The sequence below is a fragment of the Pholcus phalangioides genome, unplaced genomic scaffold (assembly GCF_987345545.1).
Source record: "Pholcus phalangioides strain wild (caught in Gottingen) unplaced genomic scaffold, Ppha-v1.0 ptg000009l_1, whole genome shotgun sequence".
NCBI lineage: Eukaryota > Metazoa > Arthropoda > Arachnida > Araneae > Pholcidae > Pholcus > Pholcus phalangioides.
Genome location: NW_028301602.1, coordinates 1,975,642 through 1,998,117, shown reverse-complemented (window position 1 = coordinate 1,998,117; position 22,476 = coordinate 1,975,642).

Here is a 22,476-nt window from a genome sequence, read left to right as displayed (position 1 = left end):
CAAGAATAAAAATAAGTGTTAAGGCTTTTTCTGTCTGAAATGGGTCAAAAATCAACCAGAAAGTGTATTATTCAAAAACGAATTTTATTCAAAAAAAATATCAAGGCATGTTTTGAAATACAATAAAACCTCTTTTTTGCGACGGGATAAAAAAAAATACGTCTGTAAAAGAGGGGTGACCGTAAATCAAGAGGGCGTGAAATGCATACTTTTATTGTACGACGGGAAATTATTATTTTGTCGTAAAAGAAGGGTTTTATTGTATAATCATACATGTAATATATGCCTAGTTAGCAATGTTTTTATTTCAAAGTATTTTTTATTTGTTTTAAAAATATTTTTATTCAGTTAATAATATTATACATCATTTTCACTAATAAGATAATTTAAAATGTCTGAAAAAGTCTGAAAACTGCCCTGCCACAATGGTATTCCGATTCTAACAATGACTTTAGGAATGTATAATTTTTCTACAATGTCCACATCCATGATCAGGGTGACGATATAAGATTTTTTGTCGTCGTCTCTCCATATCGAATTTCTAAAACATTTGTAGTGCAAAAAAATTGAAATGATGATAATGTTGATTTCCGGGCACCTAGAATAGAGCTCTGTTAGTAGTCTGGTGAGAGCCATAATGGTAATACTTAATCAAAATATGGAAAAAATTAGACTTAAAAAAATAAAGATGGTGTATACAGTACACATATATATATATATATATATATATATATACACACACACACACACACAGTATATGAATATAGGCGTAAAGTTATCAGAAATAATGCAAGGCTCGAAAAGGGGGGCGGGTAAGTCATATATTTCCATAGGTTATATGGAGATAGAGTAACAAATGATGTAGGGCTCGGGCCCATGGGCCGGATACAAGTTCGCACCTTTGTTTTAAGAAGATACTTTCTATTTGAAAGAATCAAAGGAAAATATTCTTTTTTGAAGAAAATCGAAAAATCATTGAAGTTTTTGGAAAAGGCTCCCTTGTATGCAATGTTATAACAAAATGAAGCCCCCTTTATGGTGATATTTAATGCCACAAATGATCAAAAGAATGAATCAATGAAAATGAATGAAATGATTGAATTACCGCAAATGAATAAAAGACAGATCAAGGTACAAACGTTAAAAAGACTAAAAAAACCTCACGAAAATTAGGATATGCCTCCCCCCCCCCCCACGACACTTATATCTATATAAACTGAACAGCAAAACTTTTTTACGAATTTATTAATACTAAACACAAAAATTGAATGTTTATAAAATACAGTAGGATAAATTTGCCATAAAATTAAGAAAAATTTGACCCTGAGATCCTTGGCAAGAAAAATGTGTGTATCCGTGAAATGAAGGTTCTAAAACAAATTCGACTGTGATTCGATATAACGCCAAACTCGTTACAGTGCCAAAATTTTAAAAATTTATATCGACATAAAATCGTGATCTCCAACTGTAGATATAGAAAAAATATTCACGAAAAATAGAAAAATATGATATACACGAGTGTTTATATGAGAAATACTTTTATAGGAAAGAAAAAATATATATTTTAGTGATTTTTTTAATTTTATTTTTCGAGAAACGTTGATAGTTTTTTAAGAAAATCTCGCAAAATCCTTGGACCTGTTGCGAGTTTCTTGTAGGAGAGGAAGGTTCCCTTGTATGCAGTGTTAAAGTAAAAGAAGCCCCTTTAATAAGCCTCTCTTTGCCCTTCAAATAACGAAAAAAAAAAAGAGTTTATTGAGTTCTTTGGAATGTATAACTTTCACAGATTTTTCTACTTTCAAGGTTATAGCCCAGTTTCAACCCAAAAGGGGTCCTCATCTTTTCTTCTTGTATGTACGTATAGTATTTTATCTTGGTAGCACTTGACTCGATCTCATTGCCATGGGGCCTAGCTTCTTCTTCTTCTTCCAAGGACACAAAAAAATGTATATCTTAAAAAGTATTAGGTATCAAGAATAAGAGCGATATACTTGCTCTCTCTTTAATGGATATTGTTAATGGATTTTGCAACACCGTGATGCCGCAATCATCAGAATGTAACTAATTGAATTTGGGAAAGCCAAGTTAAGATAAATGTTGTGACAACCTGTTTCCCTGTTTTTGCACTTTATTAACCGATTTTATATTTTTTACTCCGATTTTTTCCCCCTTTATTTTTTCTATAATTTTAAAAATATTTGTATTTAAATAACTTTTTTTAAATTATATAATCTTTTTAAATTTGAATAGTTTTTGTTTCAATTCATCAATATTTTCCTCTTTTCAAGTTTTTTTTTTTATCAAAAATAATTTTTTAAGGATTGATCATTAAAATATTCGTATTTGATTTTTTAAATTTCAATGAATATTATCGGTTTTGATAACTTTTTGCCTATCTATACATTTATTACTTTCTTGACTTTATTTTATTTTATCATTTTTTACTTTCAAATTTTTACCTTTTTAATTCATTCTCTTCTATTTTATCTTTTTTTTTAATTTTCCATTTATTTCTTAAGTTTTACATTTTTCATTGATATCTTGATTTTTTTATTTATATGATTTTGCAATAATCTAAATTTCTCATTTGTTTTCTATTTGTTCATTATTTTAATACCATAAATTTCTCATTGGTTTTTAATTATTCATGAATATTTTATTATTTATGTATAATTTAATATTTTTTATTAAATTTTGTAATCAATTATTATTTAATTTTTCTTCAATATTTTTATTATTCAAAATTTTTATCTTATTTTTGCTTATTAGTTATCAATTTCAAAAATTTATTGTAACATAAAACGCGTTTGTCTGGTATGTATTTCAGTAGAAGTGAATCATAGTATATGGACTATGATGCTATTGCTCTTTTTCCCAAAGAATCAACCGATTGCTTCGTAAATGTGAAATGTGTTGTTATCGTGGAAAGTTTCGAGAATTGTGAAATCAGCAGCTGTTTCCGACGCCGAACGATGTAAAAAATATGAATGGGATAATAGGAGCGTGCACAAACAATTGTGAATTCCTCCAGTACTTGTATATTAAGCAATGCATATTTCGAGAAATAAACCTTTAAAGGCAATGTCAGCAATATCACGCTATTGGTAAGGCGAAGTTGATTGCGACCGCTAATCGCATGAATTTGAGAAAGCTTTTGTGTAATACGACGATTAGAAGAAACCACGACAATCTGTAAGAGCCATCAACAAAGGCTTGATATAACTTGGATTATACAAACGCATACTGTATTTCGCAGACATTTCTGCGTTAAGAAAAGCGTGTTCTGCTCGCAGACATTTCTGCGTTAAGAAAAGCGTGTTCTGCTCGCAGACATTTCATATATGGAAGAGCTGATAATATATAACTCAAAATTTTTCTTATCATAAACTTCACAATTGTGTGATATCTTATTTGAGGGTGCTGTATGAATTATAAAAGGATCGTCACGAGATGTTTCTTTCACCTAAATCCATTTCAAACCTCTATTGAGAAATAAACTCTCCGAAAAGTCGATTTCCTGTGTAGAACAGCGTTTCTCAATCTATGCGCAGGCGCAGGCGCAGGTGACCCGCAGGCAGATTTGGTAATTTATTACCACCAGAATGAAAATTATTCAATTGTTGTACTTGTAGTTACAGCAATATTACTATGGTTTAAAATAGAAAAAAATTTGACCTTTTTAATTTAGGGTAACCATATTTCAACGTGAAAAATATGGAAAATCAATATCCTAAATATGAGATATCGCTAATTGTGGCCAAAAATTCTATTTACGACAAATTTACTGATTGTTGCTTGAAATTTCTGAAGAGCAGAGAGGTGAAGAGCTGCAGCACATCAACAGTAAAGGGAATTTCATTTCAATAGAAAAATCGTCATCATGACTTGGGTGATCATATTTCATTCAGGAAAATCGGATCTTAGATACGGAACATCGGCAATTTTCGTCAAGAACGTGGTCATAATTCGGCAAAATCACCAACTATTGCTAAAAAATTATCAAATGATGAGTGATTAAGGACTATTAGAAATTGCAGTTGATTGAGATGAATTTAATTTTTAAAAACAGTGTTTTAGTCATAGGTGGAGGCAGAATTGAAAGTCTGGGGGGGGGGGGGAGCGTCACGGTGATGATTTCTGGGGGGGGCATGATGATGATGATGATGATGTGAATTCATTTATATACGCATGTACATTAGATCAGTCTGCTCCCCCTTTGACGCTGGGGGAGGGGGGGGGGCGTATCTCCGCCCATGTTTGGTGATATCCTTTTGTTAGAACAATTTACCATGGTCATGAACCTACATGAATGTATTTTTATGCGTAGAAGATTATCATTTTTTTTAGTCATGATTATGAAGCTACATTATTTTAATTTTAAGCATAAAATATTAGTATGTAATGCTGCTTCTCAGAAAATTTTTAGAAACTATACGATATCCTCCGCGCATCACCAAGAAAATCGAAGAAATTCCATGCGCAAAGTAAAGGAGGATGCCCACCATTTCCCTCACGAGACTTCTTTCTGTCAGTGATTTGCCGTAATTTTTAGTTGAGCTAAAAACAGACAGAAAAAAAAGAAGAAATATACATATATCCATCGCATCCTTTGAAACAGCCTTGATCCCAGTCCAGCAGCATCGGAACATTTTGTTTATCGTTGTCCTTGGCGCTGAGTAAACCGTCATCAGCAGCAGCAGCACCACTATCATCAGCCAAAAGAGAAGATACCAGCGATGGTTCATCACACCATCTCCTTCCTCTCCAACATTGAACATCCCATTGAAAAAAAGAAAAGATAATAATAATATGTGTGGAAAAAATAAAAGAAGGGACAAGAGGGCGACAAAAGAGGGCTCACTCAGTCTAGGGTAGATGGATGGCAGCCATGATTGTCATTGACTAGTTCCATAGTTTTAACCTTGAAAAAATTTTGTACATTGGCCTTGACCATCTAAAATAGGGTGGGACCTTGGGCGTTGAAGCGGGGATGTGTGTGCTGCAAGGATAACATTAAATAAAAACACACACACACCAACCGTTATGGAGATAGATAAGGAGACATGGGTGGGCGGTCACAGGTTCGACCCCGAATTCGACTCTTTTAAAGGAGGGTGAAAGGTTATTGTATAATAAGAAGGTCGAAAACGACAAAACGTGTAACCATAGATATATTGGTTGCAGCATCGGTAGCAAGGTCAGCGTGTGGGTTACGTACGGCTCAGAATTTTCTATCGAATAAGAGCAACCTTGGATATTAACCAGTTTTTATCCAAAAAAACAAATGTGTTGATTGAATGTTGAAGCAGCTGCAACCCAAGGATAATGTCCGTCTTGAATCAACAGTTGGTCACCTCATATGCATGTTAATTAACGATATATTGTAATTGTAAGAGACGAATATACACATATCATGAGCGTAGGTTGATGTATTATCATGTATTAACATTTTCATCGGACATGATTCTTCACGTCTGACCTGAATTCAACCGACACGGACAATTCTCGTTGAAAATTTCCAAGGAAATTGATTTTTTGAGGGTTATTTGATTACTTTTATTGAAATCAATTTTTCTTTTGAATGTTTCTCATCCGCTTAAAAATAATTATTTATTGAACATTAAACCAAGTTTCTATCAAAAATTTAAGGAATGAATAAAGGGTGTAAAATTGATTGAGAATTATTCAATTTAGAGGTTCGTTAATTAATCCTCGTTACTCTACAAAAGAACTTGATGAAATTATCTTAATTGGTGCTATTTACAGGAAACAATTTTTACAAAAGTTGAAAAGCAGCCTCCCGAAAATTGTTCGTGCCTTAAAATTTTAAAAATGTCCTGTTATTGCAGGTGCTCTAATTCACATTTACGCCTCAAAGTTTAAAAATCTTACGAGATTAGGCTTTCAATTGATTTACTCAACTCCTAATCATTAATCATAAATACAGCAATTAATGATCGTTTTAGTCATTGAAGCATGGACCTCGGAGATGGGTTCTTTTACGCCCCTCCCCCGTTCAAACTTTTCACGGGCTATATAGTTATAGTTAATTTAATTATTTATATTTTATTTTATAACTATTTATCTATAGTTAATTTATAGCATGAAAAAATAAAACAAAGATGAGAATTGTCAGTCCCGCCCTTGTGGGGGCCATGATTGAAGCAGTGGTGTCGAAAACGAGGAGGATGTGGGTGCTCGCATGGGATTTTGTAGCACGGGGTCGAGAACACCTCCCGAATAAATTCAGAAATCCAAAATCTGCTGCATAAACCTCAGGCGGAGCACTCAAAGCTGTAAATAATTTCTGAAAAAAAAAACTGTTGAAACTGAAAAAAAAGCAGTCACAGAAAACATTTGAATGTTTCACAAACACATAAAAAACAAAACGAAAAAAGGAACTCACTCAATGTTTCAATTTGTTTTGAAACATGCGTACAATGTTTATTATTTCGTAGAGAAATGACCTCCGTATAAATTTCTTCTGCACGTTTTTACCAATCTGTTAGGTCAAAGATTGATGAAAATATTTTCAAATATTGTATTTTACACACAATAAACAAACTAATAATGATTCAATTAGCAAGCTAATTAGTTTTTCTCGTCAATATCGAGCTTTTAATTAGAAGCAAAAATTATTGGCATTAATCTCTTGGAAGTCGTGACTTATTCAATGAGTTTTTCTCCAATTTTCCGAATAATTATTATGTGGCATATTTCCGGAAATGATTAATGATTTGTTTTCGTAGTGGAAAACATTGTTCTTTTCTTAAAATGTGTGATTTCTGATTAATTTCTTACATACAACGGCGTCGCGTCTTTTCTTCAAGAAAATGTTTCAATGATTCCTTTATCCCGTCTTATACGTGTATCATGATGATGATGGATGACATGTGATAGCCACAGCATTTTTCTGCTATACAACAGTGCGTCATTTTCTATGCAAACGGTGACAAATCCAGGGTCGGTTGCAATAGCAGTGACCTTGCACATCGAAAAATGGATTGTTTGTTTCAAGAGGACGCACAGCTGCTTTAACATGGAAGTCGGAAAAAAAAAATCCACTCAATTATTAGTACAACCGTAAGTCTGTAACATGTACATGCGCTCAGATACGTATAACCAACTCTCGAGTTTCGTCCATTGAATCACACATTGAGCGACTGCGTGAATTAGAATCGCTTACTTAGAGTCTGGTATTTATATTTTCGAGGTCGGATTCTTAAAAATAGGGGGAAAAACGTCAATTTGACTATTGTTTGAACAGCCATGCGCTGAAGTAGTTGTTCGCTGAGGCACTAGGATCGAACCTCGTCTCGACTCCCGTTGCCACCTATTTCGTATTTACCGTATTTTAACGTGAATAAGAAACCTCCTTAATTTTTTTTTTCTGCTTAAAATTTGGAAAAAGTTTTCTCATCAAACTTTATATAGATATATATTTTTCTTTTTTTTTATATAAGATTTATATATATATATATATTTTTCTAACCTCAGAATTCATTAAATTCCTCATCATTCTCATCTGATACATGATAATCAGCTACACCAAAGGTGCTCAATTTTACGAGCCTGTGGGCCACTTAATTGGTTTGAAAAAGTGTCGCTTGCCACTTAAGTTCTGTAAATGTGCCGCGGACATCTTGTGTGCTCTGGAACTGTGTCGTGGGTCAGTTGAGTGATCTTTAAATATACCGCGTGGAGGTGCACTGTGGGTAACTTAAATTATTAATAAATGTTCCGCGGGTCCCTTAAGCTCCCTAGAATTGTGCCGCGGGTCACTCGAATGATCTGTAAAAATGTACCGCTTAGTTCATTTTTAAAAAATAGGTTTGAGATCGCGGGCCACATCGTACTACTCCGAGAGCCACATTGTTCCTTACAGGCGAAGGGTTGATTATGTATGAACTACGTCAACTAGTCCATTATCAGCATTAGAGTTACTCTCGTCGTAAATTGCAAGGAATGGGGTAATTTGTCAACATCATTAATACACTCCATGTATTAATGATGTTGACAGAAACCCCCCATTTTTTGGGCAAAAAGGGGTTCCTTATACACGTTAAAATGCGGTAATTCAAAAATTTTACGAGTAAGTGCTTTAAATTTTTTTTATTTGTGTTTCATTTTTTTTTCTTTTCAGGCACTCCATTGAAATTTCAGTCTCGTCCCCCGTTCACTCAGTCGTAAAAGAAATTGCAAAAAAACAAATAAAATTTACAACAGACGCGTTTTCGAATGGCGCGACGTCTCATCATGATACGGAGAATGCAATTCTGTGCTGCAACGGGACGAGAATTACGTCATATATCAAATAATCCCGACCAGAATTTTCTACTTCATTTTATTTGGTGAATTGAAATGAAAAACTCGAAATTGTAAGAACATTTATTACTTAGGCCGGGATTACACTATAAAAGTTTCATTTTATAGTGTTCAAAAAGTTAATTTATAAAACTTGAATAATTTAACCAATAAGGTTATTGGTTATATTTGAGAAAATGCAACCGATAGCTTTATTGGTTAAATTTTTCAATTTTTATAAATGAAATTTTATGAAACTTTTACTGTGTAATACCGGCCTAGAGCCAGGATTGTATGCCAATGCATATGTGCATATGCATTTGCATATTTTGGCCCTTTTACCACATTAACGCATATAAATGCATAAAATCAAATAATTTTCATTATAAGTGCATATTTTAAGATATTTATTTAAGCTCAATCACCTTTTTCATAATTTTTCAAATAATATAACTGCTCATAATGTTTTCTTAACATCGGTTTTTTCCCCACCACAGTGTGTTATTTTGACCATTTACGACAAAAATATTTTCTCAGTTTTAAATTGATCGAGATCGATTTTTTGTATCCTATCCCTTGTATCATTCATGTGTACATATATATACTCATTAATATCTAGTTTATCCCATAAACTATGATAAAACTGCAATAAACGTCATAAAATGCAATTTTTTTGATGAAATGCAAATACACATGTGGATGGCGCCTTAAAATTCAACCATTACTCTGTTACATGAAGATAAACATTAGAATACAAGTTAGATTGAGTGTTCATTCCACCATATCTCTCGTGCCGAAAATTACAAATAATTGTAAAGAAACATGCAAACAAATGAACTAATAAAAAAAAAATGCTAATATAAAAATGATGGAGAAAAAGCCTGCTCTGTATCACTGTTCGATGAATCTGGATTTGATTCGGATTTATCCGAATGATAAGTGGGATTTTTGTTGATATCTGTTATTTTGGCGCCAGAGTGGATAACATAATAATTTTGATTCCTTAATCCTGTGATACGCAGGACAGAGTTCACGCCAAAAGTCTTTCGCTTGTTGGCGTAAGAGTTTAGACCTGCGATACACATTCTACTAAATAGCACGAAAGCATATGCGCTTTCGAGCATACGCAACCAATGAGGTTATTGGTAATATTTGCATGTGTTACCCCCATATCTTTGTATTTAATGACATTTTTTGTGCGGTGAATGGGGGGAATTGTGGAAGGAGTCCTGCTGTTGGTTGGCTTGGGGCTGTCCGGCCTGTTGCGGGTGGTTTGCCGGTCTTGGATGTCGGATTTTCCACCATGGCTCACGTCTCCTGAGACGAACCAGCTTATATCCCCTAGGGGAAAAGAGCGGGGAGGGGGGGGAATGCTTGGTCTAGAGGTAACATTTGCATGAATGTTACTAATAATCTCATTGATTGCATATGCTCGAAAATAGCAAGTTCTCGTGCTACTTAGTAGCATTGTATCACGGGCCTTATACCCATACGTTGAAAGATTAATATCCATCATCAAAGAAAGCTCTTGATCTGATGATAATGAAGATGACTTTTGAAGAATTGATCTGCGGACATTCTTGATCATAATACTTCTGTTTGGAAAGGCATTTAGAGTTATTTCGCTATAGTCACCGAATCACTCTTACCCACTTTTCTCAGTGTTACTTCGACAGCTGCGCACAATTCTTCTGGACTCGTGGAGATCAGAAGAGGTTTCACTTTTCGCGACTTCACTCTAGGAATGCAGTCGGTGAAAAGCTTATTGCGTCTTCTAGGTCTATTAATGGCAAAAAAAATTTGTGACGGACCTGGAACAGCCTCAAATAAATCTTCAGCATGAATAATTCTTCATTCATAAAGAAAGAATTATTCATTCATTTCATTAAGCAGCTTAATGATAATGAAATAAGGCAGTTTATCATTTCCTGTGGCAATTGGTCCCACTCGTCCAGCAACGCTGTTTTCATTTCCTGGATGGTTCCCGGAGGGGGGTTGCGAGTTGCAATTGCCCTCCCCAGAGCGTCCCAGACATGCTCCATAGGGTTAAGGTCTGGAGATCTGGCTGGCCAATCCATCCAGCGAATATCCTCACTCTCTAGAAAATCGTCGAGCAGAAGAGCTCTATGTGGCCTCGCGTTATCGTCCATTAAAATGAACTTGGGGCCAACTGCACCCTTGAAAAGGCGAACATGGGGCTCCAAGATCTCATCCCTATACCTCCACCAGTCACAGTGCCTCTTTCAAAGACATGGAGAGGTGTGCGGTCATCCAACATGATGCCTGCCCAGACCATGAAACCTCCTCCGCCATAATGGTCGATTTCGCGGACATTGGAGGGTAGGTAGCGGGTCCCTGGTTCTCTCCATATGAACGTACGGCGAGAATTGGTGCTTAGGCTGAACCGAGACTCATCAGTGAAGAGAACGGTCGCCCATTGATCCAATTTCTATGCTCTCTGCACCATGATAAACGGATTCTCCTGTCCGTAGAAGTGAGCGGGACGCAAACAGCAGGTCTTTTTGCAAACAACCCTCTCTCATGAAGTCTTTTGGAAACAGTCACCCTTGATACACGGGTTCCTGTGGCTGCATACAAGTCATGAGAAGCTGTAGCACTCCTGTTACGCCTGGCTATAATCGACAAATGGCGATCTTTTCTGGCCGTCGTGGCTCTTGGACGACCTCGCCCAGACTTTCTCTCGATGGATCCGGTATCCTGAACTCCGGTATCCGGATCCGGAACTGTTTCCATAAGTTACACACTATGTGTAACTTACTCTCTACAAATCTGGACTTGAGATTGGCCTGCTTCTAGCCTCCCTACAATTCGCCACCTCATTCCATCATCTAAACGTTGGTGGTTACTCATTTTTACTGTTAAAATTTGAAATTAACCGATTGCTGCAAAATAACACCAAGAAATTCGCCGAGGTGTGCTAGCGAACGAAATGCGTCTTGACTTACGCGCGCTTATAAAGCCTGTTTCTCTACACACACGTGTAGGCTTACGTATTTGACGTACAAGATTTGCATTTTTGTCTAGAAGCAGTGGTTTTACATTCAGTTCAGTTCTTTTCATGAAATTCGATGAAATATGCAAATTCTCTTAATTTATTTCACCAGTGTAGATACATGTCAGAAGGGTTCAATTTGTTTTTAGAAAAAGTGGCGAAATTTATAAAAGTGTCACTAAGAAATATATAAGATGCATTTTAAAGACATGTCTGCTTTTTTTTCTAAGATGGTGATTTTTTTTCAATGCATATTTTCTCGTTTTTGGTATTTATTTCGGAATTGTTAACTTTTTTTCAGGATTTTTTATTGCATATTTTGGGTTTTTCAATGTATATACTGGGGTTTTAAATGCATATTTTGGCATTTCCAAGTGCATATTGTCAGGCTCTAATTACTCGGGTACACTGAAGTGCCAGAAAAACTGATCTTGCAGCTGCACTCGGAACTGCTGCAACACGATGTGGCATGAGGCAATTCACAACATGATTCACTCAGGGCAGTTCACAATTCCATAACGATGATTTTGAACGGTACATTGCAGGGTATACCATGTGTAAAGGGTTCTTAATCTGTATGTGTCGACCCAAACTTGGGTCGCACTTGCTTCCAAGAAGGGTCGTACAAAATCACTTACAGCCAGAGATTCTTGAGCTGTGGCTCACGACACAAACTTGATTCGCACGAGCTACTACTACTACTAAACCAAACATGCACCTCGTCCACATTTCTCTGCGGAACTTCTAACGAATTGGTACATGTTGGAATGTGCGTGTACGTGTTGTGAACCTGACGTAAAGCTTGTTTCTGCGTGATGCTTGTTATGTGTAGTGCCGCCATCTGCCATCAGTTTTTATAACTATGAGTGAAGTGTGATGATTGAATAACTGTGTCATTGTAGGCCTATTGCTCTCTGTGGCGAAACTTTCTAACGGGGAGATCGGCCCGCATTTGCATCTCGAAGTTGGGAACCAAAGAAAACCAACTTCAGCCGACCAGCACTGTGGCGACGGTGGGATTCAAACATGGGCCCTCGCGATGTGAGGCCGTCACTATGACCGACCGCAACGGCGATTCACACGGGCTGCAGAGACGGATTGTTCAAATTCGCAAACAGCCAGGGGCTCTTGGGCTATGGGTAACGACCCAAACAGGATTCGCAGGGTCTTCTGATGAGGGTCGTATAAACCCATTTGCAGCCTGGGATTCTTGAGCTGCATTCAAGATCCAAACTGGATTCGCCGGAGGTTGTCACAAATCCACTTATAGTGAGGGACTGTGTGGGTCTTTACCAAACTTCCGAGATGGGGTCGTTCATATCCACTAACAGCCAAGGGCTCTTGAGCTATGGGTCACGACCCAAATTTGTTTCTCAGGAGTTTTTTTGAGAAGGGGCGTACGAATCCATTTACAGTCACAGATTCTTCAGCTATAGGCCACGATACAAATTTGAATCGTAGTGGCTCCCGAGATTGGTCTTACAAATCTACTTACAGTCCTATTATAAATGCACTTATTGGGGCCTTTGGTTTCGCTAATTTCGACAAACAAACAATTATGGGTTGCGAAACTAATCTTTTCGTTGATTTTGGGTCGCTGCTGAAAAAGGTTAAAAATTCTTGCCATATGTGCTCAATAATGTTCGTGTTTGGGGATATGGGTTGCCTGCGGCAGAGCCACCCTACGTCTGGACGAAAATATTTAAACCGCGGGCCCGATGCAACCGCACCTGTCGCTCATCTCTTTTTGCCGCTCTAGCCTACGGAGGATGTTGAAGTTAGAAGAGTGTTCCTGGAACTAAGACGCATTAGTTCATATAAAGGGGGCTTGATACGAATGCATGAAATGACGATGACTTCAATCCTTGGATGAAATTCCTTCAAGGTGTTTAATTGGAACGTTGTGTGTGCGTGTGTGATCAAGTGCTCGTGAGCACGAAATCGGAGACGAGCATCGAGCACTCTCGGTCCAACAGGGAGCACCGTGGTGCTCGCGAGCAGCGGGTTGAAGTTGCCTGTGCCCTATACACAAGTCGAATGATGACAACCCTGGGGTTCGAACGGAAAAATCAAAGCAGCGCACTGCACATTAGATATCCCCAGAATCCCGCTCTCTTGAAAGACCAATGTTCCATAAATGGAACATGCATTTTTGAACGCGCGTAGCTCTTTAATGTTTAACAGTACAAAGAAACTGATTAATTTACTTTGATTGATATATTAAGTGGTAGAAACACACAAAATAATTTTCAATTTACTTCAAAATTGAAATTTTAGCAAATTTTAACCGAAATAGGAAAAAAATGACCCAAAAATATTAAATTTCAAAATTCTGTCAAAAATGTTTGTATCAACCTGAAGTTTCCGAATTTATTTCAAAAAATACTTTGAACTCTCGTCTTTATACGTTAAAAAACCGGAAATACATGAATCAATTTTTATCTGATATTTTTGTAAATAAAAACTGTTCCATTTAGTGGAACATTGGCCTTTAAACGGTTAATGCAACTAAAGTTCAATAATCAAGTGCATTCTTTAAAAAAAAAGGTTTGATCAGATATATTTGGATAATCAAATCCATCAGAATAACCAAAGAACTATAAAAACGGGATCAGGTCAAATGAAATGGAGGCAATAGTTATAGACGAGAGTAAAATACTGCCCTGACCCGAGTCGTCCTCGTGGCGATTGAATCTGGGCAATATTCTGTTATCGTCTTTCAACCATAATCTCCACAGACAATGATTTTTTCACAGGCTCCTTTTTTTTCAAATTTTTCCGACTTACAAATTAAATGTAATGAAATTTATCTCGCCCGGACTAGAGACTTATCAACCTCTACCGTGTGGAGACTATGGTGAGCGTTCAACAGCTGGCTGGTGCGAAGATGAATTCAAGAAATAAAGAAAATTCGTATGGATATAGCCGACACACTACGTGTGTTCGCAAACCTAAAAACTTTCCGAGTCCGACGCGGGAAAATTACAAGACTAATCAACGAAATTTGTAAACGTGGTTAATGGAGAAGCAATTTTTTTATAATGTGTTTCTCCAACTAAGAATTTCTTTCGAAGTATCAAATTTACAATTTCATTCATGGAAAAAATCATTTTCTGGGTGAAAATCTGAACTTTTTTCTGGTTTCGTTTCGGTCTGAAAAACATACAGAGAAGCAGAAGTGGATTCATGGGTTTAGTCTAATCTCTTTAATAACCACTCGTTCCCCAAATTTGCTGAACTGAAATATCATCCCCGTAGCCCAGTGTTTCTCAAGTGTTCGTCGCGGCTCCTAGGGATGTTATGGAGAGCTGGAGATATTGGTTTGTGTGCCTATTTATGTTTGAAGTGGTGTTTTACAAGTAAAATCAAACTATCCTAGAACTGCAGATGAACCACGAATTGGGCAAGGGAGGCGCCGGTGACAAAAGTATGAGAGATCCACTGCTTCATTCCCCCTCCCCCGTTAATACGCCTCTCCTGGAGGCGCAGAGTTGGTAATGTGCTGGGCCGCAACTAGATGCTTGGTCACCCGGGGCAAGCGCGCATTTTGACGCCCCTTGTAATGAAGTTTCAGGATGAAATTTGCGCCCCCCCTCGGGTCCAACGCGCGGGGCACGAGACCCGCCTGCTCCCCCCTAGTTGCGGCCCTGGTAATGTGTTGTGTGTGTGTGCTTTTTTTTTCTCCTTATATATATATAAATATTTTTTTCTCATAAATTATCCATACCAGATATCGCTCAGTTTGTAGCGCCATCTATATTAGAGAAATACAAAAAATAACTTCTGCCAATAAACTTTTTTTTTTAAATCGTCCATTGAGTTGCAAAATTTTTAACATTTCGATTTCCTCTCTGCCCATGTTCCCTAAAATGGATAAAAAGGAGAGAATTTAATGTACGGACGTGTGGAGAAGAAACAGAACAGAAGTTATGAAAATATGAATTTTAAAATCAGGAAAAGTTCCTTTGATATATTTGTAGAGAATAAAATTTATGGATCGTATCATACTAAGTTATGTGCCTGATTTTGTACTTGTTAACACAATGATTTTTTTGATCGGCATCAAATACACAGGGTGCATAGTTGGTATATAGTATATATTCGGATTAACTAGCAGTACTTGGAGCAGGGGTCTTCAGCGTATGGCCCGCGGGCCGTATTTGCTCTCGGAATTGTTTGTCGTGGCCCGCCCGCCGAAAATTTTTAGGAAATGATCGAAAACATTAAATGATTAAAAGATGATTAATTCTACAATTAACGAAAAGAATAATTTTGAAAATAATGAACGAAATATTTTTGTGAAAAAAATTAATGATAGAAGTAATTTTTTTGAATTGATGAAAGAAATAATTTCGGAATTCGTTAAAAAAAAATAACTTGAAAATCAATGAGGGAAACAATAATAAATGATTTCCAAGATGTATTGAGAAGGAAATAATTTCAGAATAATTGAAATAAATAATTGAGGAATTATTTAAAGCGATTTCAGATTGAAATAATGATAATGAATTCGATTAATCAATAGTTAATCAAAAACTCTTCCATAGTTGGTGAAAAAGCGATTTGAGAAATAATCAAAATTGATAGAAAAATTATAATAATTGCAGAATAAATAAAAGTTTTTCAATTATTTTTGCCCCAATACACTTCGGACCCATTGGCCCCTTTTATTAAGATGTCACTGTAAATTTCATAAGTAAGCCCTCGTATAAAAATCTATATTCTTATATATAAATACCTCAGTCTGAACTTGTGGGCCGTGTGCTATATACTGGGGAAATTTCAATTTGTGATTCACGCATCTAGATCAGGGCCGGATTTACCATTAAGCAAAATAAGCACGTGCTTAGGGAATCAGGAGGAAAGGGGCACAACAAAAAATGATCAAATAGTACATTGGTTTTTAAATGTACGGTTTTTTCCCAACATCAACCATTAAGCAGAAATTTCAAAATTTGTAAGAGCATTTGAGATTTTTTAAGATTCTTAAAGCTTCTCCAGGACCGCAACTAAAGGAGGGCTGGGGGGAATTCATTCCTCAGGCGTTGAACTATAAAGGGCGTCGAGTTTACTCATTTCCCGTTAAAAATTACGGGGAGGGGATGCAAAATGGATACACAACCCCCTCCCCAAGCGACAGAGTAAATTTTCGTTTCTAGTTGCGAGCCTGAGGGTGACACAAAAGCAGAGAAACCAAGTTAATTTGGAATAAAAACTCGCGTTAAAATGCTCAGTTTTTCGATTGAGATTTTTCTCTATTTCTATAAAGTAAGCCCAGAGCTGTCTCTACAGTATCATAGGCTTCCGGGTAAAACAAATTTTTCTGAGGTCCCTTACCCAGGGCCGTAACCAGGACTTTTGCTGCCCGGGGCAAACATGATTTTGCGGACCCCACAACTTTAAAGTTCTATAGTTTTATAACGGTGTTCCCACCTAAAACTGCCCTCCCCTAAATTTTTACGCCCAGGGCAGTTGGCCACTGACCCCTTTAGTTCCGGTCCTGTACCCAGGTGATCCATATCTCAGATACTAATTATCTGATCCGAATGAACCGAATTGTTTCAAATGTTGTTTTGAAGAAGGGGGTATATGTTACAACTTATTCTGGATTTCAAGTCTGTATCTGGAAAACTCAAAAAGATACGAGGCTGTGAATTTGAAAAGGTTTAAAAATTTCCAGATTTTTTCTTAAAATGTCACGATATATGAGGACAAAATGCAACCAGAATTACAAAAATCGGGCACGAATTCGTAGAGCAAAAATGCGATCCCGAATGCAAAACCAACGTGCAGTCGGCATACTGTCGCGAATATACAGGGTCTTACAATGCTCCAAGTCCCTTGACCGCGAATCACTGGCGAACCGTTGATCCTAGAGAGGCCTACTTTCAATAAGAAAAAATATCCAAGTAACATGTAAATCTCAGACAATTATATTGCAAAGATTGCATAATTATCAAAATAATAATAATAATAATAACTTTATATTCGCTGAGATATTTGAATTAAAAAAAAACATCGCTGAAAAAGTTGTAAAGAATAGCATAATGAGCTTTTCCTTTAGTTTGTGCCATTCTTTTTCCCCTCATTTTGAGTGGTTTTTAATTCAAATATCTCAGCGAATATTGAACTCAGAAACATGGATTTTTCTTTTGCCCTGACAAGAGACAAGCCATTAACTTTCTAACTGGGTGTCTTAGAATAGGGTGACCAGATAGAAAGGTTATATTTTCATTTCAATAACGATCTTGGAATATGAATGAAGTGTATAAAATACACACGTTGTTTGGATAATTTTTCTAATTGGAAGTATGCCTCTAAGATGGACGGTTTGCGAGTAATTTGCAGCCAAAAAACTTTAGGCATCTCCCTGTAAGCAACGTGCGAGACCAGGGCGGCCCTTATCAGACGCGGAATGGGGCAAAAATAATTTCGGGACACCTTGGTTGGGATTTCATATATTCAGTGCGGGAGGAGAATCGGAATCACAGAATATACAGGAATGCTGAAAAATATCCACTCAAAAAAATGTAGACCCAACCGAATGTAAATCGATACAAAAATTAATGAAAATTCAGAACTGATTCATAAGAAAATTTTAAATTGATGAAAGAAGTAATGAAAATTAGGGTCTAATGTTCTGAGAACTAATGAAAATTTAAAATTGATGAATCGAAATTATATATAATTGTGAGATATAATTTCATCACACAAATGAAAATAGAGAATGTATCAAAGAAAAAATCCCAGAATTGATGAAAGAAAAATCCCAGAATTCATGAAAATTTAGAATTAATGAAAAAAAAAATCCCAGAATTCATGAAAGATAAGAATTAATGAAAGAAAAAATCCCAGAATTCATGAAAATTTAGAATTAATGAAAGAAAAAATCCCAGAATTCATGAAAATTTAGAATTAATGAAAGAAAAAAATCCCAGAAATCATGAAAATTTAGAATTAATGAAAGAAAAAAATCCCAGAAATCATGAAAATTTAGAATTAATGAAAGAAAAAATCCCAGAATTCATGAAAATTTAGAATTAATGAAAGAAAAAAAATCCCAGAATTCATGAAAATTTAGAATTAATGAAAGAAAAAAATCCCAGAATTCATGAAAATTTAGAATTAATGAAAGAAAAAAATCCCAGAATTCATGACAATTTAGAATTAATGAAAGAAAAATCCCAGAATTGATGAAAGAAAAAATCGCAAAATTAATAAAAATTCTAGAAGCAAATCAGTTGAAGCTCAGACACCATGTTTTACTACGAAAAAAATGTATTTGGTTATGTATATTTTTCCACCTCTATTACTGGAAATGCGGGTCTTCTCAAACCACAGGGCCCAGTGCGACCGTACCTGTCGCACATTCCTTAGGGCGACTTGGGACGAGCCTGGATCAAGTATGGATGTGAATTACACTATTTTTTTTTTTACACGTGACGGTTTCTCTTTTTTTCTGACGTATCTGAACGTAAGTCAAAATCCACACATTCCAGCATGAAAATTTGATTTAATTTCAATTTACTGTACGCGATTGACTGCGTCAGTGTCCGACACTGACCTATTATTTTTTTTTCTGGTCACGTTGTCACCGTTGTGTCCCCTCTAAACATCCTTTGGTACTTTAGGCGAGTATCTAATCGACCTGACCTACCAAGCCCCACAATAATATAGCTAAAATGACGGAGTCCTAAGGCAGTCACAACGAAGCACTCGACACTATTGTATGCGGAGAACACAACAAAGATTTAATTCATTACTGAACTTATTAACACATTAGACAAAAAACCACAGTGTAGTTAGACATACTGACACTCGAACACACATAAGCAACACAACGAAAGGCATAATGAAATGCAAGGGAAAAGCAAAAGGAAAAGTCCGCATCACGGTTACACGGAATGTATATAAACATGAAAATATTCCAGCGGCGCCACCTAAGGTTACATGAATGAATGAACGCCAGAACTTTGCCACTGGACTTATCCCGTTGCCGAGATCTCTTCCAGCCCAGCTTCGTGGCAGAGTCTGGAACAGGTTACAAACCTAAGTTACACCTAAGGTTACAAACATATGTATATAAGCAATAATAGCCTACGGTGAAATCCCGATATAACGACACTATTACAACTACTTTACCACACATGCACCTCGTAAACATTCTTCTGGGGAATTCCTAATGAATTGGTGCATGCAGGAATGCGTTCTGATCGTATGTCTTTCCCTAACGTTTTGTGCTGTCAGAGTTATACGTATTTCGTGTTCTGCTCTAGTGCCGCCATCTGTCTTTCATATTTTTCGAGTGAAAGGGACAGATGCCTAAATTTTCATAATATGTAAGTATCGATACTCTGTAGGTTAAGAAAAAATACCGTGTGTGTATAGGGATTATCGTTATATCGAGAACTGGCATTATAATCACGAAGTGTTAAAATTTATAAAGTCTTTATAAATTAAAGATATAAAAATTATAGATTAAAGATAAATTAAAGATTAAAAATTATAGATTATTAAAAGTCTTCAAATTTATGCTGTTGTTGACATTTCTTCTATATCAGCGTTGCTGTACCACCAGAAGGTACACTTTTATAAGTATATATTCGCCGCAAAAAAGTACAGTAAAACCTCTCTTAACGGCCACCCCCTCAGAAGCGGTTAACCCTCTTCTACGGCCAAATAATAATTTACCTTGTATGTATGAGAAAAGTATGCTTTTCAAACCCCTGGTTAACGGTCACCTCTCTTTTACGGACAAAGTTTTGTCCCTTTTTTGACAAAAGAAAGGTTTTACTGTGTAATTGAATAATTTATAAATACACTCAAGCACACTTATAACGGACCTGAGATATAACACGGAAAAACACTCAGTTAACCTAGAAAATAATTCAGATATCACATACTGCAAACAAAAACCTGAAAAAAATGAAGCCTAAACTGACTTATTTGTGCAACATGTAGTGTGCATGCAGGTGATATCTCTTGATGTTTTTTTCCCCAAGGAAGCCGTGGTGATTTTTGTAAAAACGCAAGATTTATCGTCAAAATAATTATATTTACTGTAAATAAATAAACTAGCCCCATAATCGTATACAAATAAAAAGCGCCACCTGTTAGTGACGACGAAAATATTTGTTCAAACATTAAAATTATGTGTTATTTTTAAAAAAAAATTATTCTTTTTATGAATTTCTGTGAATATGCTCTTCAAATTATTGAATGTTTCCTTTTTTCTGTTACTTTTGGATAGCTTGGTGGATAGCAGTTATAAACGATTGTTGTGATCGGTGAAAGCAGAAATCCGTACTGTTTTAGGAGCATCAAATTTCTACCAATTGAAAGATTATGCAAAAGCATGTTGATTGATAACAAGTAAAATTAATAAACATTAGATGTTTGTTTTTAATGCATTGTATAAATGCTGACAGATTTTTTAATGAAAACCATTAGCATAAACTTAAATAATACCAGCGAAATCAATTAAATTGGGGGGGGGGGAATGAATGCATAATCCTGTATGCACTACACTTCAATACATTTTCAAAATTCCTCAGAAGATATCAACCAAAAACGATATTCATTCCATATAAATTTAATTATTCACTGCACAAGCTTATTTCGTTCGGGACATTCTCATTAATGCACTTTATGCATATATAGGCTACATACAACTGCTATATAATCCAATTTCAAGAGACCTCGCTTATGAAATGCACGTTGGTTATAACACACTTCTCGACTCACCTAGAAGGTATGTTATAAACGAACTCGACTGTATAATTCTGTTATGTGTTGTCATTTTTGTAAAACGTTTACCGCATAATACTCTTGTGCACTACACAGAAAATAGCGATACCGAGGTGTTTATCAACACTTTCGATGATGGTGCTAAATACCAATGTTATTAGACACCCATTGGAACAACAAGAACCGCTGATGAATTTAAAAACACAATAAAGGTGATTTTCAGCGAGGATACACAAAAAACATCGTTGCAAAGGGATTTATCGCTATAGTGAGGTTTCATTCTAGTGCGTTTTCCCACATACGTAGATTTATAGATTTTTGTAATGGTTGTAATGGGTTGAAAATTTCTGTAACCCCAGGAGCCATGTTATGTGTTTATTCTTTGTAATGATTTATTTATTTATTGATGCACATCTCAACAGGCAAGTATTGACCAATTATAGAGATGCACAAGAGAGAGAGGGAGAGAAGAGAAATGTAATAAAATACAAAACTACATAAAGAAGCGGAATGATTATTAAAGGAACGACGCAATAATACATACACAAAATCCATAATAACATGATACGAAAAACATAATTTCAGCCGAAAATTATTCATAGGTGCAGCTGAAAAATTAGAAAAGAAATCGTGGCAAGTAGAGAAAATTGAAGTACGATTCTTGGGAGTATAAAATCTCTCTAATCACCTCTATCCTAGCGATTCTCAGCTTTTCTGAATCCAAGGACCACTAAAATTTCTGAGATAGTTCGATGGACCACTAATTTACGTGGTCCTAATTTTTCATTCGAACTCAACAATGTCATTAATCAAGGAAACAGTTATTTTCCGGATGTTATGCTGAGGTGAGCTCGGAAAGAAAAGTCATCACGTCTCCGCCGGGACTCGAACCCAGGCCCTCTTGCATACCGGGCATTAATGTCATTAATGTTAATAGATTAATAGATTATTGAATAATTTTCATTCAGTTAGTATAGAATTTTCAAGTCTGACTGCGGACCACAGATTGATAATGCAGTGATCTATCCGAATACGAGGCATTTATGCGCATCATAATACTGTATACAATGTACAGGCAATTTTATCTCTCATATAAGACGACACCAACCCCCCATTCATTTCTAACGAATTAGTACATGCCGGAATGTGTGTTCTGAGTATATGTGTGGGCCCCCCTATAAAGTAATGTTATCAGCATAATGTACGTTTCTTGTGTTATACTGTCGTCTGTTTTCCATATTTTGAAATGAAAATGGCAAATGCCTCAACTTTCAAGTTATGTAAGTAACGTGTTGAAGGTCTGCCTGCTCTCAGCGGAGAGACTTATTCAAATGGGAGACAGACTCTCACACACACACACATTCACTCCTTGAAGTTGGAAACTATTTCAGTGACCCTGCAATTCCAGAAAA